The 12,559-nt window shown below is 38.6% G+C and overlaps 1 protein-coding gene across 2 annotated transcripts in view; it reads left to right on the forward strand.

Moving 5' to 3' along the window:
• LOC139151611 (beta-1,3-galactosyl-O-glycosyl-glycoprotein beta-1,6-N-acetylglucosaminyltransferase-like) overlaps positions 1–12,559 on the forward strand; it is a 60,342-nt gene that overhangs the window by 17,004 nt on the left and 30,779 nt on the right. Inside the window, exon 1 of one of the 2 annotated variants that reach the window (XM_070724527.1) lies at positions 11,193–11,277. The exons of the other annotated variant lie outside the window; for it this stretch is intronic. The gene's annotated coding sequence lies outside the window, so the exon portion shown is untranslated. Of the gene's footprint in view, positions 1–11,192; positions 11,278–12,559 lie in introns of those variants that run through there. 2 annotated transcript variants of the gene reach the window in all.

The following is a 12,559-nucleotide window of genomic DNA, read 5'->3' on the forward strand; positions in this document are numbered from 1 at the left end:
TGGAAAAAGGTAACACCGTTTATTTCTGCTTGCCAGTTGTGTTGGTGAAGATACCTATATACAATCTGTACATTGGTTTTTACATACAATTACCATCTCATAATTACTGTCCCTTCATAATAATAACGTATTGATGGCCAGAGTTCATATTCATGGCCAACTCCTTAAACACTTAAACAATTATTTACTTGTTTAATGTCTCACTGTCCGTATCGCCATGGCACATCGTTCACAATTCTGCACCTGATTATTGACCTATATGCAAAATTGATGTCAAAGTGAATGACCTCTGTAACAATTCCCATGCCAACCATTCCCAATCATCCCCTTTGCCCTGTTTCTGCTTTATAACATGCATTTAGCCTCTCAGCTTATGCTCCTAGTGAGTGACCTGCCTTTATGTTGCCCACTGATGATTATCTATCATTTACACCCTTGTTACCAGCTAAGTATAATGCAAAACTTCGCAATCACTTGCAGATTTCAGGGAAGCAACCAAGCCTTTTTCAGCCCACAGTCTACGTAGAGAGGGAGATTCCTGGGCTTTACAATGTGGCATTCCAAGTGCTGTCATTGAATTCATGGCTGATTGGAAAAGAGATGCTTATTTGCCGTACTAGACCTTGCCATAAATGTTTAAGCCTAACCCTCAACTAACCCTATACTTTTGTTTGCCAAAATTTTACCCACCGTTTAGACCTACTTGGTCCTACTGTTTGGAGTTTGGGGCAGTAGATTGTTAGTTTAGTAGCAGATAGTTGATAAAGCCTCCTTTGCACCGAAGTTGGTAATAGTCTGTGACTGTGTGATTCAGTACTAACTCTCTGAGCGGTATTTAAATCGCGCTTTCTCAGTCGGTCACATGACGCCACTTGAAACCAATCAGCATTGACCTCAACACGGCCTAATGGCTTGCCGTCTTTTGTTCACACTGTCATAGCTGCGGCTGCTGGTTTTTTCACCTACTTACCAACCCTCTGTTCTACTACTCTTTAGAGCTGACTTTGAGCTCTCTCTTTTATTTGTTCTTTACTGCCTTTTTATACTATTTCTGTATTGCTTTTAGCAGACACAGAATATTGTTAGTTTTGCACCAGACGTGATAATAGTTAGTGACTGTTTGTCAAAATCATCATAAATATATATCCTTGCAGTCAATTGGATGGATTGAATTTCGCTCTATATTTTTGTCATTCTTGCCCCCATATGACAGACATTTGCCATTTTTAAACTGACAACCTTCTTTGCAATGCCATAGCCTGTCTCTTGCTCCCCACAATGAGCACACAGAGGCATTCAGCGACACGTTGGCGGCACAAATTGTCGATTTCATTTCGCTGAACCGTGTGAGGAGAATGGCGAGCTCGCGGGGAATTTAATAAATACGGCATGGTACTTCGCGAGACATCATTCCAAATCAAGCAATTTGATTCAATAGACATACCGGCATGCGCGGCGATTTTATCTGAAATACATTAAGAGCGGGGCTTTACTCGGAACGTTTGTACTGAAATTAATCTACGCAGTATCAAATTGAAAAACGATTTGAATAGAGTGAACGGCAATCTATATAGCGTTATATGTCGAGTGAATCGGTATACTCATTAATGCACGCCCGCAACATCATCAGGGGTAACCTACAAAATCGTTCGCCAAAAGAGGTGTTCGCAAGCGACAACTAGGCATGCGGGCAGTTAGATTTTTCTCGCAACAGCGGGTGGGGATAGGGTCAACGTCAGTGTTTTTCAGCCGGTGGGGAAATTGTATTCACTGCTCAGCAGCCAACCCGAGAAAACAGCTATCGCGCGGACAAGAAATTTGATTCGGCAGTTGACGGGATTGCCTTCAGTGAGGGCCAAATCGTAGCGGATAGAGGCAAGTTGGGACCTGGAGTTTATACTTAACAAGACACTGGATATACTTATAAATCAGAAAAACAAAACAAAACACGCACATATGCACACAAGCAAGCAAACATACATACATACATACATACATACATACATACATACATACATACATACATACATACATACATACATACATACATACATACATACATACATATTTACATGTTATAAAAACCAATTATGGTCTATAGGGATGTCAAGTTTCTGTTTATCAAGTCACTATTGATATTGTCGTGCTTTCAGGACTTGACATGCAAGAATGACGTAGATTCGAACGTTTGTACGACGAGATCACACGTGTTTAATTTCTCAGTCAAACTAACCATGTAATTAAATCCACCTCATCTCGTCGAACAGTCCGTTTTTGGTATATACAGCAATAATAGAGCTTGCCACACTCGTATCTGTCTCACGGACGAGAAAACCTCATACGGAACAAAATGTTTTTGTAGTGTGGCCATAATGTAATGATACGTAAGTCACGATGACTATATCATCTTCATCTATCGATCGATTAAGTCTTAATAAGCCCCTTCATCAGCCCAGCGACAAAGGAACTCTGCATGACGTGTTTCGAATGAATGAAGAAGAATTTTCGCTGAAATTGGAGGAAATTGAAAATACCTAGCCACCCCGGGGCTCGAGTAATGAAGTGGGTGAGCGGTTGGCTCACTGATGCAGATATATTATATGACCAGGAGACGTCAATCAAGAATATGGTAGATGTATTTGAACAGGAAACGCCCATGCATTTGCTTGCGATCACTATTAGTTTGGGCAAGTTGTTAGTTGGCCTTAAAAACAAAGAAAAGTGCATGTTACGATATATTTTCGGAGAAAGCTACAACAGGATCATACATTGGTGGGTAGCCACGTGGATTGTCTAGCTGACAGACTGCGTCATTGCGTGACATCAGTCTCTGCTGTTGTCGCATGCGCAGTTAGAAGCGCTCACAATATATATCATCGCAAGCAAACTCCAATGCTTACTCCCAAAACTGGAGGGTTGAAGTGTACTGAACACGCTAGATAAAGTACAAAGTATATTTCTATTGTATTGAACTACGTATAAGGTTGTAAAGAGGACACATGTGAGATCAAAACAGCGCACGTGAGTACTGCATAATATAGAAGAACACTAATATATATATATATATATATATATATATATATATATATATATATATATATATATATATATATATATATATATATATATATACATCAGGTAAAATACTTCCAGTTCAAAGTAATAATATATGTAACTTAACTTTATTGCATCTCGCAGTCTCTGAAGATTGTGAGGTGCATGAAAATTTAAGTAACCATGTATGTATGTATGTATGTATGTATGTATGTATGTATGTATGTATGTATGTATGTATGTATGTATGTATGTATGTATGTATGTATGTATGTACGTATGTATGTACGTATGTAAGTACGTATGCGTGTATGCGTGTATGTATGTGTGTATGTGTGGTATGTGTGTATGTATGTATGTATGTATGTATGTAGGTAGGTAGGTAGGTAGGTAGGTAGGTAGTAGGAAGGTAGTAGGAAGGTAGGTAGGTAGGTAGGTAGGTATACATGTATGTATGTATGTATGTATGTATGTATGTATGTATGTATGTATGTATGTATGTATGTATATATATATATATATATATATATATATATATATATATATATATTATATATATATATATATATAATATATATATAATATATATATTTGTTGAAATGTAAACCTCTTAAAGAGTCCATTTCCTCAGGAAACCAATGTCAACTCCTTTTCGCCGACGAACTACTTTGTTTTCCGGACATGAAATAGTTTCTTTGATGTCAGTTTTTAAAGCATTGGAAGAAATGCAACCCAATAAGAGTCTCATCAGAATTTTCACAGGGTTTGGGTGAAATTAAATCCTGCCAAATTTAGACAGCAAGCACGAACACGGTATCATTACGCTTCCTTGAGAAGTGCATCACGTTTGAAGTCGAGATATGTTCTAGATATGTGAGGCGGATTTTCTCGTGAGTGCGTATATACCCGCTACTTGTTCAACATTCTAGTGGGATAATAATGAAAAGGTCCAATCGATGCCGACGTATGTCGTTAGAATTGTTTTGAATGAAGGAGGTCGTTGTAGTAGACAATTTACAAAACGCTATAGCCTATCTTCTAATCAGGACGATTACTGCAAATTGAACTCAAAGGATTTTACGTGAATGCAGGTCGCTGTTCTTGTTAGGCGTCGTTCACAAATGCCTCAGAAGGGGGGTGGGTGGACGGGAGAATCTAGAAAATTTACTCAGTTTGTGTTTTAAGTACCCTCACGAACTCACAATATTTCCAAGTACCCGACTTCAAACTTTTAATAATGTTGACCCCCCTCCAATTATGTCCTCAGTCTGCAGAGGCGATGGCGCGGACTGCATGTTCAATTGTTTGCACGCGGCAAAGGACATGTCACCTTTTCTTAAAAAAGCACAAATATATGAACAAAAAACGGATCACTACTGAGAAAAATAATTGAAGTTGGAAAATAACTTAATGGTGCTTTATGAGCAAATCACATCTAGGATTGTCTTGAAATGTTATCTAAAATATGTAAATATTTTTCAGTTTACGTTTGAATTAACTAGTCCAAACCTGAATTCACTTGTCAAATATAACGATGCAGTCTACACACGAAGTCTGTAGTCAGTCTACAGACTGAGTTTACAAGCTGAATAAAATGCGTATAGAGAATATGACTTATGAAGTAAAACAGCAATGTACACAGTCTCAGACAAAAATAGTGATAATATCGTCAAAAGTTACAGTTAATATCACTTTAAGGCTTTGAGGACATAACTGCTTATCAATGTAATGTGGTGTGTACGGATGGATGGATGGATGGATGGATGGATTACATGATCAACAGCTAGGAAGGTCTATTTCATTTTTAATTTCGTATATTAAGATTTATTTGTCTCAATCATAAAACAATGAACAATCACAGCGTTTTTTGAATTGGTTCACAAACGTGAACACCAAAGTTTGCCTCTACTCGACTAGAAGTTGACAAAAAAAAGCCACGCAGAGTTTTTACACCGCGGCTGAAACACTTGTCGTTTCTGGTGCTTGAAAACCACCCTGTCGGATTGATTGATTGATTGATGTATAGTTTGTCGTTACATCAGACAAACCCCCATCTCTCCTGTGCTGATGTTTGCCTTTCTAACAATGATCTTTTCTACTCAAATGTCCAGAGTGGTCGTTTTCAAAACGCAGTTGTCCAAATTTGCCAAAGAAAACCTTGTTTTGGACCGTATGCTAATCAGTTTTCAAATACCGTAGACCTGTAGACCCTTTTCTTTTCGTTTTACGTAGAGTCCTAAATTCTTTTTTATCCACTATACGAATCAAGTTTACTTCATCTGTATTTGCGACTGTTCGGGCTTCAACCTCCTCTCGTATAGTAAATTTCAATTTGGTGCCACATCTCTCTTTGTGAAGACAGCATAAGCTGACAAAACATCTGACTTTCAGTTGTAATTGTAACTACAAACATATATATTAGATCAAGTGTAATCAACTGTTCAGCTATCGGTCCAGACAGAGTTGCCCCCATGCTGGTGTACTGTAACTGACTTATGAGTCGGTGACTTTGAAGTGTGTATCTGTCTCATTGAGTTGTAGCACCGAATTGAAACCCACTGTAATTCAATTGGCTTGGTTTAGTGCTAGGCAGGGTTTCCCGTTTATTACCCTATGATTTTTTGAATTTCAGCAAAAAAAGTGCAACAGATTTTTATTTTATGACAAAACTTAATCATAATATTCGATATCGTATCGAGAAGATCATGAATTCGCGTACAAGTTTCTTAAAGGTATACTGCCACCTGTTCCAATTTTGCCACAGTTACCATGAAAAGAGAAAATCTAACCAATCACAGATTTTAAGCGGGTGGCCGCTTTTCAAAAACAGCGCCCTCACATGGGCATTTTAAATACCAAGGAACGCCCCTTTGACCATATATGGACACATTTAGATTACAGGTGACTGTATACCTTTAAGAAAGCGAAAAGAAAATCTGAAGTTTCTCCCCCTGAGGCCTCTCGTTGAAACGCTACGAATGTAATTTAGGGGGCAGCCGGTGTACCGTGGTGTAATGTTAATAACCTATCGAATGAAGTGTTTACGCAAAACGCTCTAAAACATGACCGGTACACTGTCCCGTCGGACACGATGCAATCAGAGATATACGAAGACAGGAAATTGTGTACATGGGAACCCACTACATAAGTGTATCTCAGCATGATCAACTGTCTGCATTAGTGATATTAGATCTTCCACAGCGAAAACTTCATTTGAGTGTGCTAAATTGCCGTCCATAGCTCTCGGGTACGTTTTCAGTATCGGCGTAGACGAATTCTTTGGATCATTTCCAAAGGCAAAATAAAAAATTTCAACAAAATAATATAACGTGACGTATTTGGCAAACGACAATAATCGAGGAAATATAATAGCAGTTTCATTTTTATATTCCCGTGAGGAATGTCTGTGTTGTTTCTAGTTTCCAATTACTAATTGAAGTGCCAACCGCCACATTGGTTTAAAACGACTTTATGATATACCCTTTGTTTGAGAACGCAATTAATGTTTTGTCAGTCTATTTACAGTACATACAGGGTTACACTTTAATCTTAAACATCATTTTATCACTATATATTTTGTTTTCTTTTAATCTTGCGCTACTTAAGAGCGCAAGACAAGTAATTGACCTTTTTAATGTAACAGTTCCCTGGTGGTCAATAAGCTCAGAACCGCCGTAAATTATACATTTTTCTGAAAGCCTAGATATAGGGGAACATTTTGGTAACCACAGTGTCACCATTGTTTATATAACTTGGTTAGTTTTTTTTTACAGCACAATTTTAAAGAAACAACTAGGGTTAAATTCACCGCTCTCGAAGTTTTTATGGCACAAAAAATTCTGAGACACACTTTGGAAGATCCTTAGGACAGCTTGCACTCACACAAATTTCAGCCACATATCTTAAAGCATTGAAACAAAATATAAGGAAAACCGATTTTGAAAGGTTATGCAAATTACCTGTCACGTGATAGTTATGTAAGCAATGGTGACACTATGGTAACCAAAATGTTCCCCTATATCAAGGCTTTCCGAAAATATATAATTTACTGGGGTTCTGAGCTTATTAACCACTAGAGAATGGTTGGCTTAAAAAGGTCAATTACTTGTCTCGGAACGCTAAGCCCATAGAGTACAGAATGTTTTCAACATGATAAGGACACAATGCATTGACAATGCCACGACAACGATTCTCAGAAACGTATGATTAAATCGCGGCCTTCGCTTGTACATACAATGGACCTAATCGATGTGAAAAGTGTGGCCCTGATTACAATCATTTTTGTACACGTTTGCTGTACATTGAACAAAACAGCATGGATTTTGCAACTGACGATATCAGATTATAGGAAATAGACGAAAACACATTTCTGTGTAAAAATATGATGACGTGTCAGCTACTGTATTGCCTCTAAATTGTCAAGAAGCATTGACTCAAATATTTTATATGCTTCAGTTGTTTATTCATTTATTTTTTGTATACACTTTTGTTTCGAAACAAACCTTTCTATGCTATGCACTTTCTCTCCTTTTTACATTCGTTTGTTATACGAAATGACGGGACTTAACCGAGTGTCTGCTTCAATTATGCTGTTTTTTGTCGCATCATAATATTCCATGAAAGCCGTGATGCACCTTTTGCCCTTCCGATGTCTTTCACATTTTGATAAACACGTTGACACTTAAAGAAACACGCGGGTAATGGACAGCGTAATCATTTACTGTACAGTTTGTTTTGTTTCAATATTAATATTTTTGGAGAAAAGAAAGAATTGCACGCCGTTGAAACGTTTCCCGGACACAGGGAAATAGTCGCGAGAGGCCACAGCTGTTGATGTTGTGTGATAAGAAATCCCTAGCTCGAAGTTTAGCGATGACAAAATGTGCCACTCTTTAATTTCCTCTGCAAATGAAATATCAGGCTGCTGTCGTCTGCTTAATGTACGACATGGGAAAAAAGCGGGAAATGGATGTACTTGGAAATGCGTTCTGCGCCAGTCTTGAAGTGAAAATTACTGGAAACGCCAGTCGATAAACATGAAAGGTAGCACTCGTGAGATCGCCCCGGAGATGAAGATTGCTGGAGCTTTATATATGGCCTTGGCGATAGGGAATCCTGATGTGGCTCAATGTGCGTCGCTATAGGTATTCAATAAAGCATATAGACCCTAGGAGAAATGTGTAGGGTTTGCGAATAAAGACGCTACTATGTATTCTTGCGTATTAGCGTCACAAACTGATGTCCAGCTGTTTCGATGCTGAGTTCTGCAGGCCTTAATGGTTTCAAGTATATAGTGCCGCGAATTCCGCATTTCTGTCTTTCGTGGTCTGATACTCACTCTGCTAACTCTAATGGAAAAATTAATGAGTCTTTAAAAGTAACATTATGCTGCGTGTATCTGCCATTTTAGACAGTCGTCAACTAGGCGGGGGCCAGCAGAGCTACTGGACTAAGAGTGACTGACTAGTCGCGTTGTTTTAGTATCTCCAGGTGCCAGAAACAAAACAAACTTCCAAAATGCATTTCCGCGAAAAGTTGGAGGAACAGAAGCGGTGAAACAATGCACAAATAATACCAGTTTGCGCGCCTTAACCTTTCAGTAAATCTTGCATCAAGGGGGATATCCCGCAGTATTCTCATTTAAGGTAGAACGCGCCTCGGGGACAGAAATTCCGGCTTTCAAATTTTATCAATTCTCTTGTGATCTACTACTTGTGGGGGTTCGTTTTAAAGTTCCTGATGCAAGAAAAATTTTCACCATCTTAGTTTTTCGAAAATCTGAAATTTTATTTTACCCCATTGAGTTAACACAGGGGTGGCGGCCATTTTGAATATCAAATATCGGGAAATATTAGGTAATTTGTCTCTCTAGTGTTAAGTTTTGCACGGTGACCCCTGACTTTTATTCTTGCTTTGGTAAGAGAATGGGCTAAAGTTTCATTCAGGAAAGTTTGAGCAAAAGTTTAAGTCTTTCACTTTCGAGGCGCATGTTACCTTAAGGTAGAATGCGCCCCGGGGCCAGATATTCGGGCTTTCAAATTGTTACAATAGTTTCTAATATAAGGCTCATTTCTAATATAAGGCTCATTTTAAACGCTTAGAGTAAATAAATCTTTCACCATCTTATTTTTGCGAAAATGGAAAGTTTTTTCCCCTTCATACAGTTAACATAAGGGGTGGTATTTCTACTGTTGCTTTGATCGTCGTACGAGCAGGATACCAGAGATCAACCAGAGTAGTGGCTTGTGGATGACAAATGTGAATCTCTATTTCTTCGATAAAGATGCTTACAGAAGAGCCAAAACCTAATATCTACCAAACCTGATATCTAACTATATGCTTTCTTAATTATAAATGTATATTTGATTCAACCCATTACAATAATTCAAGGTAAAACTTAATCACACAAACAATTCTAAAAACAATCAGCAGGGCAACAATTTACATAGTGACTCAATTTATTAAGTTACTGTTCCGAGGAAACTTGTAAAATAATTAATCACTAGCGAAACAACAGATAAGATTATTAGAAATGTCTACCCTTGAACTTCCAACTTGTTTATGCTGACATCAGGTCGATGACTATGTGGATGTTTGTCACAGGTTCAGATTAACACATAATTGTCTAAATTCATGAAGTCGGCTCACGCAAAATGTATTGAACTTTGTGCCAATTTTAACGAAAGTTTTCTGAATAGCAAATTTCCTCCGTAACAGTGGCGGCCATTTTGAATTATAAAGATTGGTAAATTTGTTGTACAAGTTTTTTTTCCATAAGTGCCAAAATACGCATGGTGAACCTCCCCCCACCTCATTTGTACTCTTGATTTTGAAAGAGAATAGATGAACGTTTCATCATAGCCCCTCCAAATTTTGGAGGGTCTATGGATTCATTGAGGAAAGCTTGAGCAAAAGCTTTAATCTTTCACTTTCGAGGCATTAATGCGTCTTTACCAAGTTGATTTCTACTTTAAATAGGAGATTACGAATCCTGGTGAATGAGCACATCCTTTAACTTACTTTTGCTCCATACGAAGAAAAAACATTAACTCTCTCTCATTTCTGTTTGCATATTATTCATCAGAGTTTTGAATACATCAAAGATCATTAAAAGTCACATTTTCAACGCGAATTCCCATAATTTTTACAGCGACAGCCCCGCGTTTTCTAACCTTCTTCCAAAACCAAAACTGTGAAACGCGTTCCACAGATACTCGTAGTAACATGCGTTGATCTAAGCTGTCCTTTGATTCGATCAAACTAAAAAAAAATTGAAGTTTTTTGTGAACTCATAAATTGATCCCTACGAGCTCCAGGGATTAATTGAGTGTTGATGGCGTAAGCTTAAAGTCCCTTTTTTAAACCTGTGTGTCGTCAAGTTAAAATTTTAACCAAGTACCTATTATCTTTGATTGCTGTTTGTTGGAACAAAACACTGTTTGAAGTACAGAGAAGAAATTGGAAATCAAACTTTATTAAGGACATCCTTGCAGGGACAAATGCATGTATGCAAGTCTAGCTGTAACCTTGAACGTATAGAGTATATTCTCATACTAACCCCTAGAGGGATTGTCAGTTATATAGTATACAGCTCGTCTACTAATCGTAGTCGTGTGTACGTTTTGTAGTCTCAGTCGGTTCCAACCTGAGTCAGTTTTTCTAGGACATCAGTTCGTATTATTTGACATTCAACGTTTTAAACTGAGCATCGGAGCATCTCTTAATATGTGATTCAGTTGTAGCAACCTAAACTATACGTTCTTACGCAGAAAGCCTCAATTAATAATAGAGAAATAATAAGTACTAGAAACCGACAAAATAGATCGCCAGGGAAGAAAATCACGATATGTGAATCAAAGATCCATAGATTCAGACACAGCAGGAGTTGAGCTGAGGGTAAGTGCTATATTCACAGTGCGCCTTGTGCTGAAATCAGTCAATCAGGTGTTGAGAGGGTTGTCTCAATCACTAGAGAAACACCTCGTAATTCGCAGCGCACCGCGTGTATCGAACAAATTGAAAAGAGGACTGCGGAAGATTTCATTTTCCCCCAACACCGTTTAAATTGGCAATTTCAACCTGTAACCATTAACAACCACTGCTGGGCCAATCGTTCAAAAGCTCGCTTTTCGCCACGTCGACTTCATTTCGCTAATGGACGTCCTCCAGGATACCGTTAATTTGCGAAGCGCCGTCTGCTCGCTGACGTCTATCTCGTATCAGGTATTCGATAAATTAGATTTTTTTACGTAATTTGTCCGCCTTTCTGTATCGTAGGTTATGAGGTGCCGAGGATCGAGATCTAATTGAGTCGGTCTTACATGATGCGAACTGCGATTTACAGAAGGGAAGGTTACTGTCCTGTTCGTGGCCTCCGTTTTTATCTCCGTATAGTTTTATTGATGACGGGCACCGAACTGCAAAGCGCGTTCATTCTGCGCCTACTTTGATGATAGCGCTCTATTTTCTTGGCATTTTACAGTTTGCGTTTTACCCTGTGGTGTTTCGGCTACAGCCTGAATTCAATTCCCGTGTCTCGACAACCCCGTGAGCGTAAACTGAATGAACCGCAACCCCTGTCTGATTGGAACAGCGTATAGTTTATGACTACACAGGGCTTTCACAAAAAAAATCGCTTTCATTTTTTAATGATCGATCTCACACTTAGGCGAACGGTCGACAGTGACAAATGGCAAATCTTAAAAACTAACAAGAAGAGGGACTACTCACGACCTTTCGATTCAAACCTTGCTAAACAAAGGACCCTTTCGTAAAGTAAGTCATTAGCTGTGGCAGCCTTTTCTGCAACTGTAATTTCATTCATGGCTTTATATGTGGTATTGCTCACATTCTGGTACTCCTTGATCAATTTAATCTTGGAATCCTGGAGAAGTACACCGCCAGTGTTACTTTCTTTTGAGATTTATGAATAGTGGCAGTACAAATCAGGAGCATTCTTTCTCCTTTACCTTTCGTTTCATGATTTCACCTTTGCTTTGCTTTCCCTTTTACTATAGCCTAGCATTGCGACGACCTCGAAGGCTCGTTTTTTGTGAAGAATGTCCGTCCACAGAACCGGCATCTCCCCCTGGGTGTGATTTGTCACATTTAATGTTATCGCTGTCGGGATTGTCTGTTTAAATCATTTTTATCTGCTCTCTTATCTGCGAATACATCATTAACCGCCGTTCTCAAGACGCCCAATTTGTAAGTCGTGATGCTTCGATTTATGTAAGCGTGTGAAATATGGACGTATAAGTTCCCGTCTGCGCGTGCTCAGCTAATATTTTTTACAGCCGAACCTTGTTTTCATTCAGGTTGTATGCTAACACACCGGTGTAGACGATCTTGCTCGACAAAATGTCCGTCTCTAAGGCGAGCGAATGATAACTGAAGATGGCCTCTTACCAAGTTCATAAAAATATCCGACAGATTTAGCCCTCTTTCCCCCAAAAGATAGTTTAAAGGAGGGTGATTTTATCGAACCCGTCGATTTTTTGTGCCT

This window comes from Ptychodera flava, chromosome 15, assembly GCF_041260155.1.
Source record: "Ptychodera flava strain L36383 chromosome 15, AS_Pfla_20210202, whole genome shotgun sequence".
Taxonomy (NCBI): Eukaryota; Metazoa; Hemichordata; class Enteropneusta; family Ptychoderidae; genus Ptychodera; species Ptychodera flava.